Consider the following 22,460-nt stretch of genomic DNA (forward strand, 5'->3'; position numbering starts at 1 on the left):
CTCAAAGCGCCTTTTTTTTCCCAAGTACATTCCATTCAAGCAGCTTTCTGAAAACTAAAATGTATATACAGAGGTTTCAGCTTACCTTAGCAAACTCCCCCTGCGCAGAGAGGTTGCAGCTCTGTGGCTGTGCATGTCCATCTGTGCCTCTCCTGTGTAAAGGTGTCTCTCCAGCCCTGACCCCCAGCAGCAGCACCAAGCAATCTTTTCTGGGCAGTTTCACAAAAAACAGTGCTTAAATATATCTGTGAGCAGCTGGTGAGTCTGGTGGTATTGCACAGTAAAGATGTTTGAGTTTTATGAGAGCACAAGGAAACCTGGAGGAATATGCTTGCAAAAATTTTGGCTTATGTAGTTTGTTTTATTGCTTCCTAATTGGAAGGAGGCCTTGTTATCAGCATTTATGTCCAATTGCACAGATTGGTCACCTAGTGTGAGGGAGCTACAGGTCTTTATATTCTAAGTCAGACCTGCTAATACAATTATTTTTTCAGGACACCCAGCAAAAATACCAAAGCTGGCTGAGGTTAATAGGATGGTATGTCCTGTCAGCTTTGGCCTCCAGCTATAAGAAGCTTTGTGGTTACTCAGGGAAAATCTCCCAGTTCCTGGGAATTTAAACTCCAGTTTAAGTGGATGTGAAAGAGAATGGATTTATGCCACTAAGGGTTATTTCAAGAACAATGATGGTTTCAAGAGCAAAGTCCTGTTTTCACTTCCCAAACCCTTCTGAGAATCTCTGCTTAAACGCCAGGTGACTGAGATGCAGCTGTGAAGGACTTTAGAGACACTAGCCAGTACACACTAATATTGATAACTGAGGCTGACAAAAAACATTATTCTGTTTCCAGATGCATCTGTTTCCAGATGCATTTCCTGCATTTTCAGCAGGATACAGTGATACCAGGATCCCTTCAACCTTGGTGGGTGGAACACAGTCAAAAGAATAAGTTGCTGCCTTGGAGGACAGGTGGATCTCTGATCACAAGGCAACAAGGAATGAGGATGAGTGATTCATCGCATTTCTTTGGAACTACTCAGCTTTATTAGGAATGGCCAATTATAAGGAAGGAGAGAAGAAGCTATTTTTTGATATGGAAAGGCTAAGAACAATGAAGCTGATAGTCCCAGCAATTGAAACTAAGAGAAAATGAAATCTATTGTTTAAATGGTATCTTCTCAGAAACCTTTGTTTAATTTGACATTAATAAGTTAATCAGACTCTTTTTTTTTAATGAATTATCCTCATTAAATTTACCATCTTTCCCCTGAAGCATCCAGGAACATGCTGTATTTATATATTCAATGCTTATATGTAAAATGGGAAATATGTGTTTATTAACCCATTACACTCCACTTGGAGGGGGAGGATATATTTTTTCCCAACCACTAGGTTGATTAAAGATTTTTTGGCTTAATTGAGTGCATGTGTGCTGTCTACATGTGTGATGGCAGAGCCCCCAAATAGAATGTGAAATAGGGAATTGGCTGGAATTCACCAAAGATCACTTCCTATTTGCATGCTGCTGTCTGAAACAGGTGTATCTGGGGGGAGTTATTTTGAGCTTAAGTTAATGCTGACCTCAGCTGAAATAACTTGCCCTCTTGCTCTTCCTCTGATACAGAGTCAAGAGGGAGTTGTCTGACTGCTGAGTGTGATTGTACACATCTGTCAACAGAGTTGGAGATACGAATGCAAAATGTAGCACTTGGGAGCACTGTGAGGGTTTCCAACACTCCCTGAAGGACACAGGGACCGTAAACCAGTGAATGGATTACAATAAGGCATAAATAGAGCATTTTTATCTGTGACAGATGTAATCCTGCTCCAGCAATGCTTATGCTATTTAAAGGAACATGGTCTCTATGTCAGAGGAGGTCTCTGAATTCTGTGTGAGGAAAGAAGTCATAAGCTTTCTTTCCATGCAAATAATTGTGAAGCTCCTTTGGAAGTGGTTTTGCAGCTTTATTTTGAAGGTGGCTGGCCATTACCTCTTGCAGGGCATGCTGCCCACAAGCACAGTAGCCCAGAAGGGACCACAAGCTTTCATGTATGTTGTCACTCCAAGCAGGAGAAGCCCTGCTTTGCTGCCCTGCTTCTCCACTTGAAACCTGAGGCACCACAAGCCAGCCAGGCGTTAAGAAAGTTATCAGAAATAATATCCCAAAGCCAAGAAGCAGGTGTGAGACACACTTCTCACTTGCAGAGACATACGCTACAAAATATTGCAACCTTTCCTGCATAATATCTTAATGTATAGTTATTAGGCAGGACAGAGTGGAGAGTGCACATATGGACAACGTCTCATATTTGGAGACAGGAGCAAGTACTTTCCCTTTAACGCTGGCATGTAGAAGGAAATACTGATATGCCAACTCCAACCTGCCAATCACAACCTAGTAAAGAGACAATCTTGAAGAAGGCAGAAATTTTAGAAGGTCTTAGGTTAGAAATAATTTTTAATTAATTTCTCCCAAAAAGTGGCACAGCTGGATTCTGCATGACTGTGTCTGGATTTCAGTGCACTGGTAAGTCTTACAGGGGAAATAAACTGAAAAAGGAAGACTGGAAGTTAGGACTGTGCAACAGGTAACAAAAGCATTTGGCACTGGGGTAGCTCACTCCTTTGGACAGCCTCCAATGTACCCACAGGTTTTGAGGCAGGAGGAAAATGTGCATGTCCAATATCTGGGCAAGAGTATGTAGCTGAGTGGAATATTCATATGAATAAATGACTACATTCTAACATATTTGTTGTGCTGGATTATTTTAATTTTCACTAGAAGTAGATCCTGATTAGCTGTAATGAAATGTAAGATCTTTGAAACTCTTTAGCCAGCCAAGAGACAGTCAGGCATTGACTTGCCTGTCAAATCACAGAGCAGTTGATGGCTGGGGTTTAAGGAACCTTGAATTGTATTACCAGGAAAAACTGGTAGAATTCAGCCAGGACAAAATAATTCTATCACTGAAAGGACTTATTGAAAGAACCATATTGATAAAGGTCTGGTTATCTATAGATTTTTGAGAGAATCAGGTATTAAGTGAGATTCAGAATGATGCATTTATTAGTATTGAAGTGAAATTAGTAAGCTTAAAATTTTGACTGAATTAAAAAAAAAACAAACAAACAAACCCACCATGAACATTTTCAATGTGGTCAGTGAAGTAACTTTTCATGAGAAGTTTCATTTCTTGGGATGTTGAAAAACTAGCCAAATACTGTTGCAGAAAATGGACATACATCTTCAGAGAGATAAATTAGATGAACCACATGGAACAACAGGCATTTTTCCACCACTTTCTCCATTCATCTTTAGCTACAGAGACATATCATACTGGTGTAACTATCCAGTGATTTTGTAGACTTGATCTTTTGACACAGACACATAAATATACCTCTATAGGTTCCTCTCTTTCTCTCGGCCATTCTGGCTTAGATTTTTATACAGGTCACAGCATGTGCTGCTGTTCTCTTCCCAGCTGGGGAGATGACTGGTGACTGCCAGGTCAAACAAATTCAGTGGGGTCCAGCACCAAAAATAAGGTACTGACGCAAATCCCAGCACATTTATCCAGCTGCCATTGAGCCCATGCTCAGGCTCAGTCCTGTGGCTGGCACTTCCCTTTCTGGATATGTGCCTGCCAGGACAACGCACGGGCACTGGAGCAACACAGCTTCCAGATGTCACATTTCTCCCCCTTTTCTTGGCCTTTCACTTGCACTGCTCAGATCCCAGATGTGAAGTCTTGGGCTTGCCCTCAGTGGTCCCTGGAGAAGCAGAGAAGGCATTAACAAAGAACAACATAGTTCTTTCACTCTCCAAGGGAGCCAATGGAGCCAGAGCTATATGGTTTCTTCCCTTTGCATCTTGCAGAGTAAGGACAGCTTGCAAAAGAGGAGGTTTTCCTCATGTCTATTTATTAAAGATTAGGTTTGTGCAGCATGAGCTATAATTTATGCATTTTCATGGTGGCATTACCTTTACTGACTGTGAAACTTTGACACAAGGAAATAGGTAAACCTTGCCGTACTCATCAGCTTCATGGGCTGCTCCCCAGTGTATCTTTAGCAAGTGACACCCGATTGGCTTGTAGGACAAGGAATTTGTGGATGATTGTTGCTTCAAGGGCAGATCCCAGGTAAAGGCATGTAAAGTAAGGCATGACACATACTGGTTGCAAAGCACAGTCTCCCTGTCCCCTGCCACCCATCCAGAGCAAAGCACACTCATGCATCTTCTCGTACAAGCCAGCCCATACCTTGTTTTCTCTGCTGTGAGTGTCAATGCACTGAAGTCATCCCATAACTGGCTGTTGTTTATAGCACTGGTGCATCTTTCCACTCCCTGTCAGGGAAGGAAGGCTCACTGGATTTGCCACAGTTCGTTAAAGGCACAAAGCGTTTGATTTGTTCCAAGCACGAGGGCATATTCAGTACAGCCAAGAAAAGCTGCAAAATTCTTCTGTTTTTTTCCATGACCTGTCATCACCTGCCTTCTAGCCAAGACGTGGTTTGGAAGAAACATTGGGTAAACAGCATGTGGAACAAATTATATTGGGAAAGAGCAGAAATCTGAAGCAGTGCTGCACGCCATGCTGGCTCTTGTGCAAGGATCTTCTTGCTGGTCTCTGTGGGCAGTTGGGGACCAAGCAATGTTTCTTTTATTAACATTACCCTGTGCTCTTCTGTTTTATCTCTAAACTGTACCTCCTAGTAAGAAGTGATGATTTTAGCACTCATGGCATGAAATCAAGATTTGCAGGGGGAATAAAATTTCACCTCTCAGAAGGAAAACTCCAAGCCCATATCCAGCCTCCTTTAGTTTGTTTTCCGTTTGTTGCCATGTGCTTATATGCAACCTGTGCATGTAACACAGTTGCACATAACACAGCAGAGATCAAACTGTCACAGACAAGCTTTTAAAATAATTTTTTTTGTCTTCTGAATGATTCAGTTTCTGTGTTTTATTTGATGAGTGTTGAGAGTGCTTTTTTTAGCTTGGACATTTAAGACAGAGTTGGTTTTTTGCCTTCTTTTCTAGTTCCTGTATGCCAGAGAAAAGAGCTGAGCTTGATTTCAAACAATGTGTAACATTTTGGTGCAGAATTGTAGCAATAGAATTTAAGTTACCGGTTTTGTTAAATGCTATACATTAAGATCATAACATAGTGTGTAAAATCCACTTCAAGACTCACTTAAGCTAGTTAAACTGCTCATCAGTGTCAGTATGACAGGAAAAAGAATAAAATCACCTGTGCCTGATTTCCCTTGCCCCTGTGCAGGGAATCAAAGCCATGCAGTTTCCCATCACCACCACACTATCAGGTTAACACCTCCTTCTCCCCGCCAGACACTTCACAGCAGAGCAAAGGTCTCAGCATTCCCTCTAAGACCCACAGCAGGGAGGGAGCACTGCTGAGACAGGCTGTCAGGGATCAAGCTGATGCCAGGGTGGGTGGAATGGATGGGATGGAGAACTGGTGTAGGCCAGGATGGGGGTCTTGGAGAGAGGTGCCCAGCTCCATGCAGCATGTGTCACTCAGGAGAACAGGGCTGGTGGGCAGGAGCTGTGGTCCTAACCACACACCCAAAGGGCTGCATGTGGGGATGAAGGGAAGGACACCTCGTGCAAAAGGAAGGAAAGGGAGTAGAGAGAGAGAGAGATCCTCCCCATCATTGTTCAGGTGCTGTGCTTCCTGATTCTTATTTTCTGCATGACTGTTAGGGCTAAATCCTGAATGTTTTTCTGCAGACAAAAAATGGGTGTTTTCAGTGCTCAGCTATCATTTCCCCACCATGAGCATGCATGGTCCTCAACATGTGCTCATATACACAGGTCAATGAAGTTGCTCAGGAAGGGTGAATATGGTCAGCTAAGATGAAGTGCTGGTCTTTCTTGAGATTCAGCTTCTTCCTCGCCTGGTTAGAATCGCAGCGGGAGAGTGACTTTCTCAGCCATGCTCAGTGGTGTGTCTGCAATTGTTTCTTAACCTCTCTCTACCTCCAGGACCATGAGACCAACTAATATTGGATCCCTGGGGAGGGCTTGCTCTGTGCAGCTGTCCTTTTAACCTTTTAATGCTCTTCCAGTTTAAGCAGTTTGTGGCAAGACCCAGACTTAAGGTGCAGAATGCCGTTGTCACAAATTGCTTTTCAATATGCTCTGGTGATCCCTGGAGTTGCTAAAAAGACCTGAAAGGGTGAGTTTTAAAAGAAGGTTTTAGTTTGGACAAGCTTTAAACTTCTTTCCTCTAGTTCAGCATCTGGTCTCACATGAGTGATGAACTGACGAGTAGAAAGAAAAAAGGAAAGTGCTTTCCCAAAGAATAGGTTCACGGCCTGTGAAACTCTCTGCCAAAAGATAAAAGTAAACGTTATAAAGGTACTAGCAAATCTGAAGAAGACTGGAAGCCTCCTTCTATGGCAATTTTCAAAGTGAAGTTACAAGAATATGTGAAGTAGGGCAGTTGGCAGATGCAGATTAGTGCTGAATCCCTCCTAAGCAGTCCATGGAGGCAACTGCCAGACATGGGTATCTGGGTAAGACAAATGCTCCCTCCAGTTGGTTGTAACAATTCCTGTCTCCTGAGGGACCTTTGATGGCTCAGCCAGGAGAGAAGGAGCCTTCAGAATGCCATCTGGAAAGAGCACTGCTCCTGCAGCACTGCCATCACCAAAATCAACAAACCAAGAGCATATTCAGGAAAAAATGTGCCTCTTTGGTGCTCAACAGCAGAGCAGCAGAGAATGCAAAGAAAAAATCCTCTCTCCTGTACATATGCCTTGCAAGTGTTGCCACAGAATTCTCCATCAAAGTCTCTGGGCTTTAACGTAAGAAAGAAATGTGCCAAAATTTCTCAGAGGCTATTACATCTATTTTGATTATTATTTTCTTTATAAAAGTGTTCATCTTGGTGTTAATGTCTGTGATTTGTTATTCAGGTTGTATTCCTCTTTTAATTATGGCTAAGTCTGTATTTTATTTTACAAAGAATGCTTTTCTTTCTTTCTCCCCCTCTTTCCACCCAAATTTCTGGACATAAATGGGTTTACTGCTCTGCAGTTAGTGACTGGAAGGTTCTACTGTGCTTATTAAATTTGACATTTGATTTTTATATCAATATTGATATTTTACATAAATTTCGTAGGCATGATCCTAGGACAAATGTTATTTGCCAGCTTTTTTCTGAAATGCACAAATCATGTTGTTTTCCACACCATCAGTTGCAGACCAGTCCAGACTAGGAACACCTTGCTCACATGACAGTACGTGAAGGTGTAAGTTTTTCCCTGCCAGCTGCTGCTGGTTCACTGAAGCTGTGTTTGTGCCACCAGACCCCAGCTTGTCCTAAACACAGTGGAGAAGAGAGGATGGGGGACACAACTACCAGCCTGCCACGTCCTGGTGTTGGCATGGTCTCTGCCACTTTGGGAGAAACATCATCGCAACAAGGGTGACTCAAGACTGTGGGGCCTGCCGAAGGGATTATACTCAACAATTTTGGATCATGCAGATCTAGGACTCAGAGAAGGACTCAAAGTTATACATCTGTTCATGGCCAGCAGAAACAGGCAACAACCCCCCCCCCCAGAAACACATTCCCCCAGTCTCCAGAGGGAAGACTTGGCTACCTATCTTCTCATTTTCTGTAAGGGGACCCAGCTCACGTTGTACTTTCCCACACGAGCCGCTAAGGCAGGAGGAGGACACCCTGACATCTCCACCCTGCACAGCAGCTCACAACTGTGCCCAGCCACCACCACCTCAGGGGCCAGAAAACACTGCAAACTTGAAAGTATACAGCTCGGACATGGGGTTCGGAGCAGAGGGAAAGCTGGGGATTAAAGGAGATGAACTGAGGATACCTCCACATTTGGGTAGGCTACCAAGCAGGGGAAGGGAGCTCCAGGCTAGCAAAGGGATATGGGCAACAAAGTGCATAAATGCATTGGCACAAGCAAGGCAGGTCTCCTTATCCCTGGCAAAAGCAGACCTCTATCCTGACTGGATACAGCTCTGAACCTTCTTCCTGACTGATGCTCAGAGGCTGTGTGTTTATTTCTCTTTTAAATTCAAAATCCTTAGGATAAACACCAGGTAGCACACAACACTGTGTTTATCATCGCTTCTCCTGTGAGCAGATTTCTTAATTGTCTCGAGTGACGACTGTATATTGCACTAACGCTCCCAGCCCCCATGAGACCTCACGCTTGCCTGGCTTTCCTGCAGGGGTTTGCTCAGAGCAGATGGTGTTAGTCCCAAAGGCAGTGGGTTTTTCCTAGCAGGAGGAACAGTTATGGCCCAGCAGCTGAGCAGTCCCCAAGGCAGGTGTGGGATAGTCTCTGGAAAGAGCCTTCTGGCAGGAGTAGAAATGGATCATAGCTGGGGCTGCTGCCTAGCAAGAGAGCAGAGGCCTGCAAGACAGGAACAAAGCATAGCAGACTGAGCACAACCCATTCCCACAACAGCACATCTGAACCTTCAGCTTATTTTAAGTAATATTTTGTGATAACAAAAAACCCTTGATGAGCTCTCAGTCCATCCAAGCACTTCACCTTCCTATCCTTCACAGCAGCGCTAGCTAATCAGGCAATTTTTATGTATAACAATGAACAACCCTTTCCTGGAATGATTTTCTGTGCTTCTGGTGCACTTTGCTTTGTTATATTGGACAGCACTCAGAGGGAAAATTATGCCCACTCTGCAAATGAGGAAGATGAGATAGTAAAAAGTGACCAGGTCAAGACACAATCACATTCACAGAAATAGGTAAGAAAATCCTGACAGCTGTGTAAGGTTGCTTGTTGTTTTTTCATGACACCAACAGTACCTCATTCCCTAGCACACTGGATGAGGTAGGGACATTTATTACGGGTGTAGTTTGTTATCTGTACTTATTTCTTATAAAATGGGCACTAACAGAGATTCACCATTCTTGAGAAGGCACGGTGTAAATAATTATTTAGCCTATTATCATGGTTATGGTCATGTGGGCACATACATATTTGTACATCTGACATGATCTCTGCATATGGAAACCACTTTGTGAACAGACAAAGCAGCTGCTTTTGAAGTGTCATACTTTAAGTCATTTTTTTTAAAAAGCAAATGTCAAAGGAATGCCTCCTCAAGTCCCTAAAAATTAAAGTGTATATATTTTGATTAATCTCCTGCTAAAGTTTTTTTTAATTGGCTTTTTTTTACATTTAATTACCACATATAAGTGCAGAAATACAAGTCAAACCACAAAAATCTCCCTATTTTACTTTACACTCATAATAAGTTACAGTAAAACTGTCAAATGCAAATATTTTTTAACAAATTTGGAAGCCCTCTGTCTTGAGCAAGGATAGTTACATTTTTGCATTGAGACCACTCATCAATAAAGCTATTTCCCCTAAAACCCCCTATTCTTAGACTAGGAGAAAAACTTTGTGAGACTTTCTCTCTTAAAAATAGTAACAATATGTTCCCAGTAAAGCAGCAGGGGTGACCACAATGGTTTCCAACAAAAATATCCTACTTGTATATGGCAAAGCATTTCCATCAACATTTTGGAGACAAAGTTTTGGGAATGAGTTTGACCTCTGAATTACACAAACTCCAAACTTGAAATGTGTTTGAGTGCTTACCATTATAATGTTCCTGAGATTCATTTCAGGAATGCCAAACACACATCATCCTCGTTGGCACCCTGGGAATTAGGAAGCTTTCTGAAGGCTGGTCTAGGTTGGGCTGGCAGCACCTCAAAAACCAGTTGCCTGCTAATGGGTTGTCACATCTGATCAATTGATCCTGAATTTTTAAGTCCTTTCAATGATGAAGCTGTTGCCCACCTGATCCTGTCACTGCCTACAACATGCCCTACCACTAACTTTAATGGAATTGGAGTGACCCAAGGGAGGGGGTTCTGGATCTTAATATGAGCCTGCCCTCAAAGATGGAAGGGATGGAAAGGCACAGCCTGTCTGTGAGCACATTAGAGCTTTAACACTTTGATGGCCTGAAGGCAAAACTTGCCGTGGAAGACTCCAACGCTGGCTCTATTTTAAAGGATATAGGGAGTGGAGGGCAGTGGGATGCCTATGAGGGTTAAGCCAACATCCTAAGAAACAAAAAAGTACAAAGTTGTGAGAAAGGGGCTTTAAAGAGAAGTGATACATGGCAACCTAAATCTACCCAAGTTGACAGCCACCAAAGATGCTGTGTCCGAAGTGTCTTGTCTCTGACTCCTCTATAGCCCCGCATTCCTTCTGCTCAGTGGGCACAGTGAAAATCTTGCACAAATGTGGGCTTTAAACCGGTTGTGCTGAGCAGCTCTCAGCAGCCACACACAGTTGTCCTGGCAGCAAGAGGGAAATCCCACAGTTAAAGGTAGCAGTCGGCGCCATGGCTGGAAGAGGGTGGAGCACACCACATCCAAATGAGAAGGGCATGCTTGCCTTGGAGTGGTGGCTTAGACCCCGGCCCGAGACATGGATATAAAAATAGGCAGCCTTTCCTCAGAGCCTCATTAGCAGTGGAATAAAACCTGCTCCAAGCACCAGTGCAATAATTTTTTTCCCCAAGGCTTTAAAGGTTTGATAGTTGTCATGTTACGCTGTGTAAGTAGTGTAGTCCTCTAGCAACAGAACAAAACCATCTTGGATGACAGATAAGCCAGCTTGCCTGCTCCATGCTCCCCATCCTTTCTGGACAGATGAGTGTGTCTCTAAACCTAACTCCTACCAGGCATGCAGTAGTCCCTGGGAAAAGAAAGTTTATCTTCTTGCTCTGAAGTGTCCTCACTGAAACTGGTGAAAATTGGTGGAAATTGGTTTGAGCCATGTGGTCTGACAAAGGTTTTAGCAGTTCCTTTCCATTACTTCTGAGATGCAGATTCCTGGAGCATAACACAGCACTGTGAATGGTGAGCTGAACCTCCTCGGGGTGGGAGTCCTCAGAGGAATTACTTGCAGCCATGCTGTCCAGCTGTTCTCTGCCAGCTGTGAATTAATATGACATCTCACCATTTCCAGCTCTTTCATCCACAGTCTTGTCATAGCTGGTAATTTAATGAGAGTATAGCTGTGGAAACAAAAGGTTACTAGAGAGGGCTACTTTCTAGTTGCTTCTTTTTTTTTTCCAACAAACACATTTCTGATTTTCACAAGAAAACAAACAAACAAACCCAAATCAAAAATGACATATGAAAAGAATACAACCTTTTGTCTGGTTTTGTGGATGCTGAATCCTGTCTGATTGCTTGGGGGAGGGAATGGCAGTTGCAGGATCAGGAGGAATGCAGCTAGGCAGAAAAATCACTCAGACTTCCTGGGAGAACTTCAGGGATTTTGAGAAATAAGTGCATTTCACATTAACTACCCTCGCACAGTGGTTTTATTTAATGCCACAGCTATGTCTGTTGATCCAGGGCTACCTTGTCTGGCTAACTGCTTATTCTCAACCTAGCAAATGTGGGTTGTGGACTCATAGCAGCAGATGGATACCATTGTTAGAGTAAATCTTTCTTAGAGTGTTTGTTTATAGTGTGAAGGAAGATATACTGCAGGAATCCAGGAAACCAGAGATTTCAAGGACTTTGCAGATTACTCATGGAATAGATGCACCACAAATCTGGCTGAATCTGGTGGGTTACCCATCAGAGCTGCTGCAGTGGCCTATCTGCAGAAGTGCCTCACAGGCAGATCTTTGTGCTGCTGGACATCTGTGTTTCATCAGGAGGGATGAAGAAGAGGAGGTGCAGAGCAAACAGGTTGCCCAAACTATCTGCTCTGTTTAATTGAGACCTTTGACATTAGATCAAAACCAGTTTGCTTGGAAGTGATTTTTTTAATGAGAGTCTGGTTGGAGGTATTTATTCATTGCTCTGCATCCACCATACATTTCTTCAAGAGCTATGCAAAAAAGACATTAATGAATAGATAAAGATACATAGATAGACAATTGGGAACTGATTATAATTGCTTTAGTATATTTTTTCACTCTTCTGACTTAAAAAAAAAAGGATTTGGAAAAAAAACCAAGAGAAATAAATCAAGCTGTGAGGGGGAATTGAAATATCATAGTGGAAGCTAACATCATCAGTTCAAACAAAATGTACCATAACAGCAACCAGAGAGTCACAGAAGACAAGAGCTGGAATGCTTCCCTCTTTGCAACCAAGTTCATTCCAGATCCAAGACTCCAGCTCCTTGGTAACTGGTGCAATGACCCCTACGACAATCATTTTGTACAACAATAAAACCTTGTGGCTTGGAAACTGCATTCCCAGAAAGATAAAGACAATTTCTGGGTGAGGTGTGTATGATCCTAATTCCAGTTAAGAGATGTATGGAGTGTGAAGTTTTTCTCTTTCAATGGAAAAGCTGAAGTAATCGTGGCGAAGGCTACAACACTGATATCCTCACTACGAGGCAGTCATGGTCTATAGACACACTGGGATATCTCCACTAAACCCATTTAGATTGGCACATCCATGGAGCACACAGCTACAAGGCTGGATCCCAAAAGCAGGATAAGCTGTTGGAGCTCCCCTGCTCAACAGAGTCATGAGCACCTTTGTGGCACATGGGCCTCCACTCTGAGTGTGCCACGGTTCAGCATGTCCCAGCCACTCAGGGAAGAGCAAAACCCCTCTGTGGCTGCACAGGCTGCACCTGCTGCGTGTGATGGATGGGAGGAAGGCGATTTCAAAAGAACAGAAGTTATTCAAAAGCCAAACACTGTTTCTAAGTCACTTTTCTGCTTATAAGCAGGTCATACAGATTCCACCTCAGCATGCCCTCCCTCTAAGAACCTGGGAGGCTCATTTCAGAGAGATTGATGATGGCTCTTACAAGTGGCTGAACTTGCCTTAGTGCGTCCTCGAGCTGGCCACAACCCCTTATTTTTCTGGAACTGAGGCAGGTTCCTTGGTCTACCTGTCCTTGCTGAGAACAACATCGAGGTGTCCAACAGTACCACAGTCGGGCTTGTTCGTCATTCCCTAATGCAGCTGACACTGTGATACATTTTCTGTCAGGTGAAATTTAGAGGCACATTAACCTGCTTGATGGGAACAGTGAGTCACGAACAGCTCCTGAGGAGAAACATCCTCACTGTGGAAATTGTTTCAGGATTTTTTAGACTGCAGTTTGATACATCTACTGATTATATGCACAGTCTCACAGATATTTCCCCCCCTGCAAAAAATCATAAAAATACACAGCCTTCCTAGAAACACAAGTAGATTTTGTTGCCTGAATTTTCTAGACATTTCTGTCTTCTTTAAACAATTAAAAGAAAAACTTGCCTTGAGCCACTTTCTTTATGCCCACTATTCTGCTAGTAATTCCAGAATTGTTTGGTTTACATCATGAGGACTGGTAGTGGCCAGTGCATCTGCTCCAGAGTCAGATCAAGACTTAAGAAGAAATTGTCTTTATCTGGCTGTTGTTGCCTGTGTGTCCTGCAGAGTTTCCAGTGCTGCTGGCACTGGACTTGGATATGCTGCCACCCGTAGCTGTGGAGGGGCCTGGCTTGGCAGCTTGGCAGTGCAAGGGGGCAGAGGACATGGTGCCCTGGGGTCCTGGCTGTGGCACAGTGCAGGGACTCCTGCCAAGGACTGGCTCCTTCCCAGCTGGTGCACTAGTGAGACATCACCACTCAGCTGATTTCTGACAGGCTTCCCTGGAGACAGGCCACTTCCATCAAGCCTTGAGAGGAGCCTGGGAGTGACTTGAGCACACCAGACAGCTTGGAAATAGCAATTGGCACTGGTCATCTCTAGTCATTTGCTTTAGAGGAGTCATTCCTAGCTGGTGGTGATGGCTATTGTCAGAGATTTCTGAAATCACAGTCAATAGAGCCACCGGTATTTTTAACTTGAAAGTGACTGTAGTTGGAAAGAAATCTTTCTCTAAAATCTCATGTTTCTTGGTTCAGTTTCATCTTCTAGCCATAGTGTAGTCAAGCCGCATTAATCACTTCTTTCTTTCTCTTGCTCTCTTTCATTCTATGAACTTGTATGGCTTTTGTCACACTCACATCTAAATGTATTTCCCTCAAAGGAATTTAAGAATAAAAATAACTATCTCCTTTCCCAGGCTGGAGAATGCCTCCAGTTTATATTTTCCTAAAAGAATGCTGCACATAATTTATCTCAAAAGAGCTCTATTCTTTGACACATGTATGTGATGGGAAAGTTACATCAAGGTACGGTTGAAGGTAAAGAGAATAGGGAGAAATCCTAGGACCTGGGTCTGGTCCTAGACACAGAACAGCAATGTGATCTCAGTTATGTTTGTGTAATCTTTAATTACACCACAAATTATGCTAAGGAAATATTTACCTGCAGTAGTGCACTTATTTAATTCAAGTGCAGGATGTTTTGGAATGTATTAGTTAATTCTGTAGGCCACTATGAAGATGTAAAATGCAATGTCTGTGCTAAATAGTACTAGTAGTGTGTGGTATTAAAGCTGAATTGAATAATATAGTAAAGATGCTGCAGAGCAATTAAAAACAAACAATTTCTTCTAGTTGTTTGGGGAACAAGCACAGAATGATTAATGCCTCCTATAAAGAATTAGCTTACCGAAAACAGAAAACCGTTAACTGCTGTGGGGAGATGAGTATTTATTTCTTGGCAAAAAACCCCTTTAATATATAGCCCCATCCATTAGATACTTCCAATTAAATTGAACAACGTGTCTCCTTTTACAAATTCTTTACTACCTGTTACTGATGCTAACAATGTCTATGAAAACAATTGTCATTCCTAAGTACTTGAGAGTAATACCACTACAAAGGAAGGTATTTATCTGTAAAGCCTGGTAAGGTCTTGAACAGAAAGACCAGGAGCCATTTGCATCTACACTTCCAGTGTAAGAAACTGCACTTTGGTCAATTTATATCACCACTTTTCTGTCTTTACAGTCAGTTCTGCCTTGTCACCCTGGCTTCTTGGGACTTGGTGATGATCCCATGTATGATCCCACGTATCCCAAGTGGAAAACTTCCACTGGCACCAGAAGTAAATACAGAGAGGGTGTGGGGTGGGTAGGTGAACACGAGACTCAACCAAAGTTTAGTCTGCGTAGCCAGTATTTTGTACTAGCAATGACATATTCTTCAGAGGAAGATGCAAAGGACTGTACAGTGGGTGTTTAAAACAGAGTGGCTGAAGAGACAGGCCTCTAGCTTGGATTTTTAGATGCTCCTTGATGCATAACTCCACTGACTGCAGCAAGTGATGAGAAGTTAACAGCACAACTAACAAATACTTTTGATCATGGCATAAAACCTTAGAGTACTTGTTTAGAGTAAAACATGGGTAGACTATTACACACTATTTTATCTTTAATGGAACTCCTATTTAGAAAAATGTGCTTTTGTGTATATGCTCATTTGCTAAGAGAAAGCATACAGCATATGGAAGAAGAATTTTCCCTAGGTTTCTCTGTCATGTAGACGCCTGCTAAGTGGCAACATACCCTGTTTCTAAGCTGGCCAAAGCCCCAGGTGATTCAAATTTGAAGGATGCAACTGAGCTGACTGATGTGTGTAAGAGTGCATCTGAAATCAAAGAGCTCATCCTGAAGAGCTTTGCCATGTATTCCTTTCAGACAAGGCAGGGAGGAACCTGCATTATTCTCTGGGAGTGCACAGCAAGCTCACCAAAATTGAATTAAACCTCTGAAAGCAATCTTTAGCCTGTTATATCTAAGTGGCTGAACCCTGTGTGAGGTTACATACAGAAAGATGTTATTTTGCATTAGCAAAGCAGATCAGATTTTCATATTTGACTCTTTGTTTTGACCTCAGCTATACATAAAATCACAGCAGGTGAGAACTCATTGGGGCTTGCTCCTTAGGGAGAAATGAAAGGGAGTGTGTGATAAAACTCTTGATTCTGCCATTATGTGGGAGAAGACCCTCACAACCCACACTCCTCCGCTCCTGTACGTTGTGGCTGTGGGCCAAAGCTCTTTTAACCCCTTCCCTTTCTTAGATCACTTTTAAAATCAAAATAGCACAAAATATTTTCAGAGTGGACTTGTGCCTCAGTTAATGGTGGTTCAGGGTCCTTGATAAAATAAGGTTTTGTTATTTGCTACTGAACTGGCTTGATGCAATAAGTAACAGGACTTTATCCTAGAATAAGGTATGGTCTGGAAAGTCTCCTCAGGACTCACCTACATGAGTGTTAGCATTTCAGTCCCAGGATGTGGATCTGCAGTTCTTCATGGAGCAGTTGACCTGAAGAAATAAGGATAAAGCAGAGCAGGCCCAAAGTACAAGGACATCTAGGGTGGCATGGAATAATTAGTATAATAATATTAGTATAATAATAACCTCTTCCTTGGCATCAGCATTTACTAAGGCTTTTATTACCATGCTTCTCTCAGAGAATTTTGCCCCTCTATGAGCACCAACCATTGCCTGCATAACTCAGACCTGCTAAGAGGACCCTGGCAGCCAGTTCAGGCACGAGGTCTCGTGGTGAATCACTGGCAATTGCTAATTTTCAGATATCTTCATGCCACAAGTATCCCACACACCTGATCCTCTACCAGCAATTAAGCCAGACTTGTCACTGAGAGTGGAAATTAATTTGCTTCAGTGAGAATACGCTTAGTATTTCTATGTATAAGTATTCCTTAAATGCATTTTTACTTAGCTCCATATGATTAAGCTTGCTAGTTAATAAAACCTGACTCTCCCAAACCTTACACTTTCTTAATTTAGGAATGCTCTGGTGTCTTTAAGCGATGGGGGGCTTGGCTGACATCCAGTATCTCTCATTTTGGGTGGACTTTTAAAAAACACTGAAGTTGATTGAACTGCAAAAGAAAAAAAGAAAGAAGAGAAAAAAAAGACACCACAAAAACCCCACTTTCTTTTCCCCAAAGAAATAAATTCACACCAGGAATTATTCCAGCAGAACTAAATCAGTTTGAATTCATACCTTTGTTTATGCCACTGTAAGTTTTCCGTGTAGACAACCCCATATAGGGAAGTTACATTTTACATTATAATGAGGTTGCAATGTGCTAATCCCCTTGGACTGAAGCAATTATCACCTGACTGCTAAGTGTTAAATGCTGCATTACAAGGGGATTATTTTCTCTTTTGTTCTGACTGAGGCCTGGTCTACCCACAAATTCACACTGGTTAAACTGATTCAGGAGGGAGCTTGCATTTTGCCGCCTCCCAGTCAGTTATGTATTACATTAATAAAACTGGACTCAATGACAACTCCCTTGATATGCTGTAACTCAATGTGGTAAAATGATTATTTCTCTGCTACCTGGCCATTTACCGTTATTCTCTAGGGTCTGTTATTTGATTTTATTCACAGCACCTTTCGTTTCATAGTAGGACATTTACTCTTCCACAGTCTAGTTTTGAACCATGCATTGTAACACAGCTAAATAGTATAAATAAGGCAAGTTTGGGAATTTTCGCTCCCTGAAATGACATACAGCAAGTATTGGTGCCACAAAAAGTAGGTCAACAATTGGCCTTTTTTTCCCTTTATCACTCAGTGCAATCAAATAGTGCCAGGGGACAGCTGGCTGTCAAAGGTGCAATCTTATGAACACGCTACAAACATCCAGGTCCCATGTCAATCTTCACCGCAGTAATGAAAGGTTGTTGCCTTGAATGTCCTGGGTGAGTTCCAATTATATTATTACAGCTTACATGTCTCAGGTTCCTTATGACTTATTTGTATGAAGCACTGATCACAAACTTTCTGTGCAGACAGGCATCCAGTTCAGAGGCATCCCTCTACCACTTCAGAGCAGGTTGTGGTTTAGCGATGGTGAGTGAGCTGTACCCATGCACACACCACGCACCAGCACACATCGCTCCTCACCTGCAGTCTCACTGAGCACAGAAGAGGAGAGAAACACCCACTCCAGTGTGTGCTTCAGATCTTGTATCCTGAGCTGGCCCTTTGCTTCTCACTTCAAAGCTGAAAAATGTGTCTTGGCATGAGCCTTTGCTCCCCATTCTGCTGGGTGTGTTCATAATGCTGCTGGGCACAGCCCAGGCCCACTACTCTTGAATGCATCTCCTCCTACCTTTCTCTCCACACCTCCTCGAGGCTGCACACAGACATCTCTTTCTGCAGCCAGGCAATTCACGACCGCATACAGTTGTATTGGACTTGCCCAACTGTATTTTGAGAATATAGTCTTATTTGGATGAAAGACACCATATACCATCAATCTTAGTTGTAATGTATCCAAAGACTCCTTGAAGGCCAATTATAATGAGCCTATTGTTCTGAGGACTTGGAAAATTTTATGTGAAGTATCTTAAATAAAAATAGAATTTTTGTGGCTGTGCAAATGCTCGTCATGAGTCTCAGTCCTGCAGACACTGTCAAGAAGAAAGTTAATGCCTGAAATTGTGCTAAAACCATCTTGAAACCCACTTCTTTTTCTTACTAGTAAGCTTAGACCCACGCTTAGAGCAATCAGTGTCAGACCAGAACGTTCATAAACAATGTATGACTCCAAATAAGTCAGTAATAATAAGTCATTGTTTACGTGATAGATTCCTATTGGTTTCATGGTGTTTACAACCCAGAGATGCTATAAGTGCTGTTTTTACCCACTGGATAACCAAAACAGCAAGATTCACCAAGATGTCCCGATCCTGCTGGTTTTTGTGGTGGCACAAATCAAAGCCCAGCCCAATTTAGGCAGCAGATTAAGATGCATTTGCAGTTGTTTTGTACCATAGGAGCATGGGAAGTTTCTGGCGCTGGCTTGTCTATCATCCTGAGCCATGCTGTTACAGAATCAGCATATGTGATCCCCAAACAAGCTCCAATACGTCACAGTGAGTGTTTATCTGTGGTAGGTGTCTGTGAGCATGCAGCAACAAGGGGGCCTTGGCCCCTGGCAGAATCCCCTGCTGCTGCTTCTGTGGAGAAATTGGGAAGGAAGAAGGGAAAGGAGTTGACAGCACTGAAAAGAGAATGGTTGCTCAGTTATCTTTGTAAGCTCCCCCCTCCATCACAATTCTTGTGATGGAAGTCCTTCAGTCTCTCCTCTTTGGAGGACACTGCTGGTCCACGTTCTGCCCTTAGGGAGAAATCTGAGCCACCTCTGGCACAGGAAGAAGAGTAAAGGGAAACAGCCTATCTAAAGTAGCTGGAGTCAATGAAGGCTCATGGCAACATAAAATCCAAAATTCAGCAAATCCAAAATCCAATATCCATCTGGATATTTTCATCATCTGCACATTTCACTACTGCTATTATTTAATTAGAAGCTGGCCCTCTGCACGTTTCTTACTTATGAAATAAGAAGGAACTATTACTATTCTTTTCCACAAATGCCTTGTTACTTGAGTCTCATCTGGTCTAAGTCTAGTAGGAAACCAAAACTGGAAGTGTCAGGACTGCTGAAAGATTTTTTCTTCTGCTGATTAATGAGGGCAAAGAAACCCTGATGAGGTCCTTGTCTTTCATCTCACAATAAAGCCCTGAGTCCTATATATCATGTGTGGATTCCCTGAATTGCTGCCCACTTGTGCCACTTTAATGATGAATTCAAAGATGACCATGCTAATGGTCATCTTTGGCAACCAAGGACTTACCAAAATTCTTAACTACAACATATGGGAAAGGAGGAAGAGGAGCAGGAAAGTCATTGAACCAGCTGTGATGGAGGCAGGAGGGACCAGCATCTCTAAGTGATTCACACTCCACAAGTTCAGGTCTTTCCTGGTTTCCCTTCTAGGTGCTCTGCCTGTGCCACCACCTTGGGAAGCTAGGCTGCTACTGATGCTCCTGCCAGGTAGAGAAAGTAAGAGTATATGAGACAGTGGCTACTGTTAGGGCAGGACTTTAAACAAGGGCAGTCATTGTCCTCATCCTGCCTATTTCTCCAGTGGCAGAAGGAGCAATAAGACTCATTTTGTAGATCTCTACTTGCCTGGGAAACCTTTTGCCAGACTTTCCTCCCTCCCTATGCTCCCTGCTTCCCTCATGCCTTAAAGCTGTTCCTCGGCTGGCTGGTGAACATTTCCAGAGCCATTTCTGCTGACTGTGGGCTATAACTAAGTGCTTTTTCCTCTGGTTAAGAGCAGAGCAGATCATTAACATGCTCCTTTGCTATCAGTCCTTTCAGATGGCTGGAATTCCTGGTCAAACACTGATAGATTCATGGCAGTTTGTATGTGACACCATCTCCTCAAAAGTCATCCTTTTCAAAATGGTTTTGTAGGTCTGGAATGTGGCACTCATGCTCTGATTAGCAGGGACAGTCTTTTAACTTCAGTCCTTGTAAACTTCATGCAGACTTGTGAACCTCTGACACGATTCAGAGACAGACCATCATTCCAGAAATTGGGACTGAACAGCTGGCAGTACCCCAAAGGAAGGAGCAGACATTCATGGAAATGTGACTGTAAGTGTGCAGTGAGACTTACTCCAGGCACGTGAGAGCATTGCTGCAGAAATTACTGAACTCATGGGTTCTGTCTCTGCAAGGGAGCCTCAGAAATTGAGGAGTAGGAGTAGGAGCTGATCATCAGCTCATACTGAAAGGTATTTGAACCTTCTGAGTTTATTTATTGCTCAGGGAAACCTTAGCCCTTACCCTTTTTCCTTCAAGACTTGTAACTATTAAGTGTTCTGTGACTTCAAAATTTCATGTTTTCAGGGTCATAAATGCCCTGTGCTGTTGCAACATTATTGAAAGAAGCAGTTTTCCTTGCTCATGTCACCTCTTCTGCACTTAGGTCTGGGTGAAGTGGCTTGTAGTTGGACAGCAAGGTAAATGATACAGCACTAAAACAAGAAGATCACATTAAGCCATTGAGGTAAAAAAATTACCTGTTTTCAGACTGACAGTGCTTTTTTCCCCTCAATATTGACTGTTACCAAGTAAGACATGCTGTGAGAGATATCATAATTGCAATTCATGTAAAGGTCTCATCATAGTGATGAAATTTCCTTTGGTCAGACAGCAAAGAAGGAAGAAATCCTTGGCTACAGGTGCCCCAAATAGAAGTTGATTGAACAATAGGTTTGCATTACATTTCAAAGGCCTATCACATTGCAGTAGGCCTGAATTCAGATTTTTTTTCCCATTATTATTCCTCCTGAAGTATCATCCAGATGCCTACATCTAGAGCTTTTTGCATAAGACAGCTGCCAGTGAGAAGGATGTAGGTTTTCTCTAAGGATCCCATTTCTTAGAGATATCAGCTCAATTCTAGAGTTCTCACAGGTTCTCACACAGTTCTCTAGAGCCACAGACTTCCCAACTTTTGCCAGAGGAACTGGGAGCTCTGCTGTGACAACCAGTCCTTATCTTAGGCTCTGGTTCAATAGTGCCCGTTCTGCACCATTGGACAGCAGATGGATCTGCTCTAGGATTAAAAGCAGAGAATCCAGAGAATGAATGGGAAAATGACAAGTGTTATGGCATTGTTATCACCTCCTCTGGAACTTGCAGGGTGCAGCTGTACTCTCCTTCAGACATGCTTGTAGGTTTTCTTTTGTGCCTGTTTCCCAAGAGGTCTTTCTTTCCTGGTAAGCCCTGAGAAAGCAACTCCTGGAGGGTGTCAGCACAGCTTCCGTGATCCTGATCTGCCTTGTCTTCCAGGAAAGACTGTGTTGGAAAGCACAATACCCATACCAGGACTCTTGGTCCTTAGGTTATAAAACTTTGATTGAGGAACATGTGTCTCATGTCACTTGACCGGGTAAATTCAACTATCAGATGAAATTTAATGGAAAAATATTTGCAACAATGCAATAAGAACATAAACCGATAAAGTAATAAAAATCCTGCTGTTTAAATAATATTTACAGATAAAAATCCTTTGTGGATCTCAACCATTTTTCATTTTTATTTTTTCTTATGTTAGGTGCCAGAATCTCCTTTTACTGACATAAGATGGAGTTTCTTTGTCAGAGATAGCTGTCACCACCATGGTCTCCCCTGTCACTCCCTATTCACCCAAGGGAGGGAAAGGTAGAGGGCAAAAGCTAAAATTGTTTTGCTATCCCACCCCAAGCTCAGATGCCCCAGTTTTCACACAGCTTACTTATGGAAACTGTCTTCTAAACATCTGTGATTAGTTTCTGGACTCTGCATGGCATCATATAAAACAAGTTACCTGACCCCTGTCTTCCCTCTTTCTCAAGATACTTTCATTAATATTTTTGATCTACATCTTAATTAACAAAATCCTAGCTCTGGAACACTTGTCTTTGTCCCTGTCTTCTGCAGACAAACAAACCACTGTGCCTGCATAATTCTTCTCACTAGACTTATAACCACTGTTTTTTTGGTGACTGTCTTATTAAAAAAATATGCAGATTATGTTGAACAACACCAAACACTACTCTGCATTTTTCAGAGACACTTTTGATAGAAGCTATCACAGATACCATGTGAAAAGCCATCTCAACTTACGCCACATGCTGGAAAAAAGCAGCC

At 42.6% G+C, this 22,460-nt stretch overlaps 1 long non-coding RNA gene across 3 annotated transcripts in view; it reads right to left on the reverse strand.

Annotated features, from left to right (window-relative positions):
* Positions 1–2,150: 2,150 nt before the first annotated feature.
* The window catches only part of LOC134547017 (uncharacterized), a 40,006-nt gene continuing 19,696 nt past the window's right edge, over positions 2,151–22,460 (reverse strand). Inside the window, exons 4-6 of one of the 3 annotated variants that reach the window (XR_010079341.1) lie at positions 19,606–19,798; positions 16,185–16,248; positions 2,230–6,197 (exon numbers count right to left, since the gene is read on the reverse strand). This is a non-coding gene — a long non-coding RNA (uncharacterized LOC134547017). Of the gene's footprint in view, positions 6,198–16,184; positions 19,799–22,460 lie in introns of all 3 variants that reach the window. The other 2 variants (XR_010079340.1, XR_010079342.1) reach the window with 2 other exon arrangements.

This window comes from Prinia subflava, chromosome 2 (genome assembly GCF_021018805.1).
Source record: "Prinia subflava isolate CZ2003 ecotype Zambia chromosome 2, Cam_Psub_1.2, whole genome shotgun sequence".
Taxonomy (NCBI): domain Eukaryota; kingdom Metazoa; phylum Chordata; class Aves; order Passeriformes; family Cisticolidae; genus Prinia; species Prinia subflava.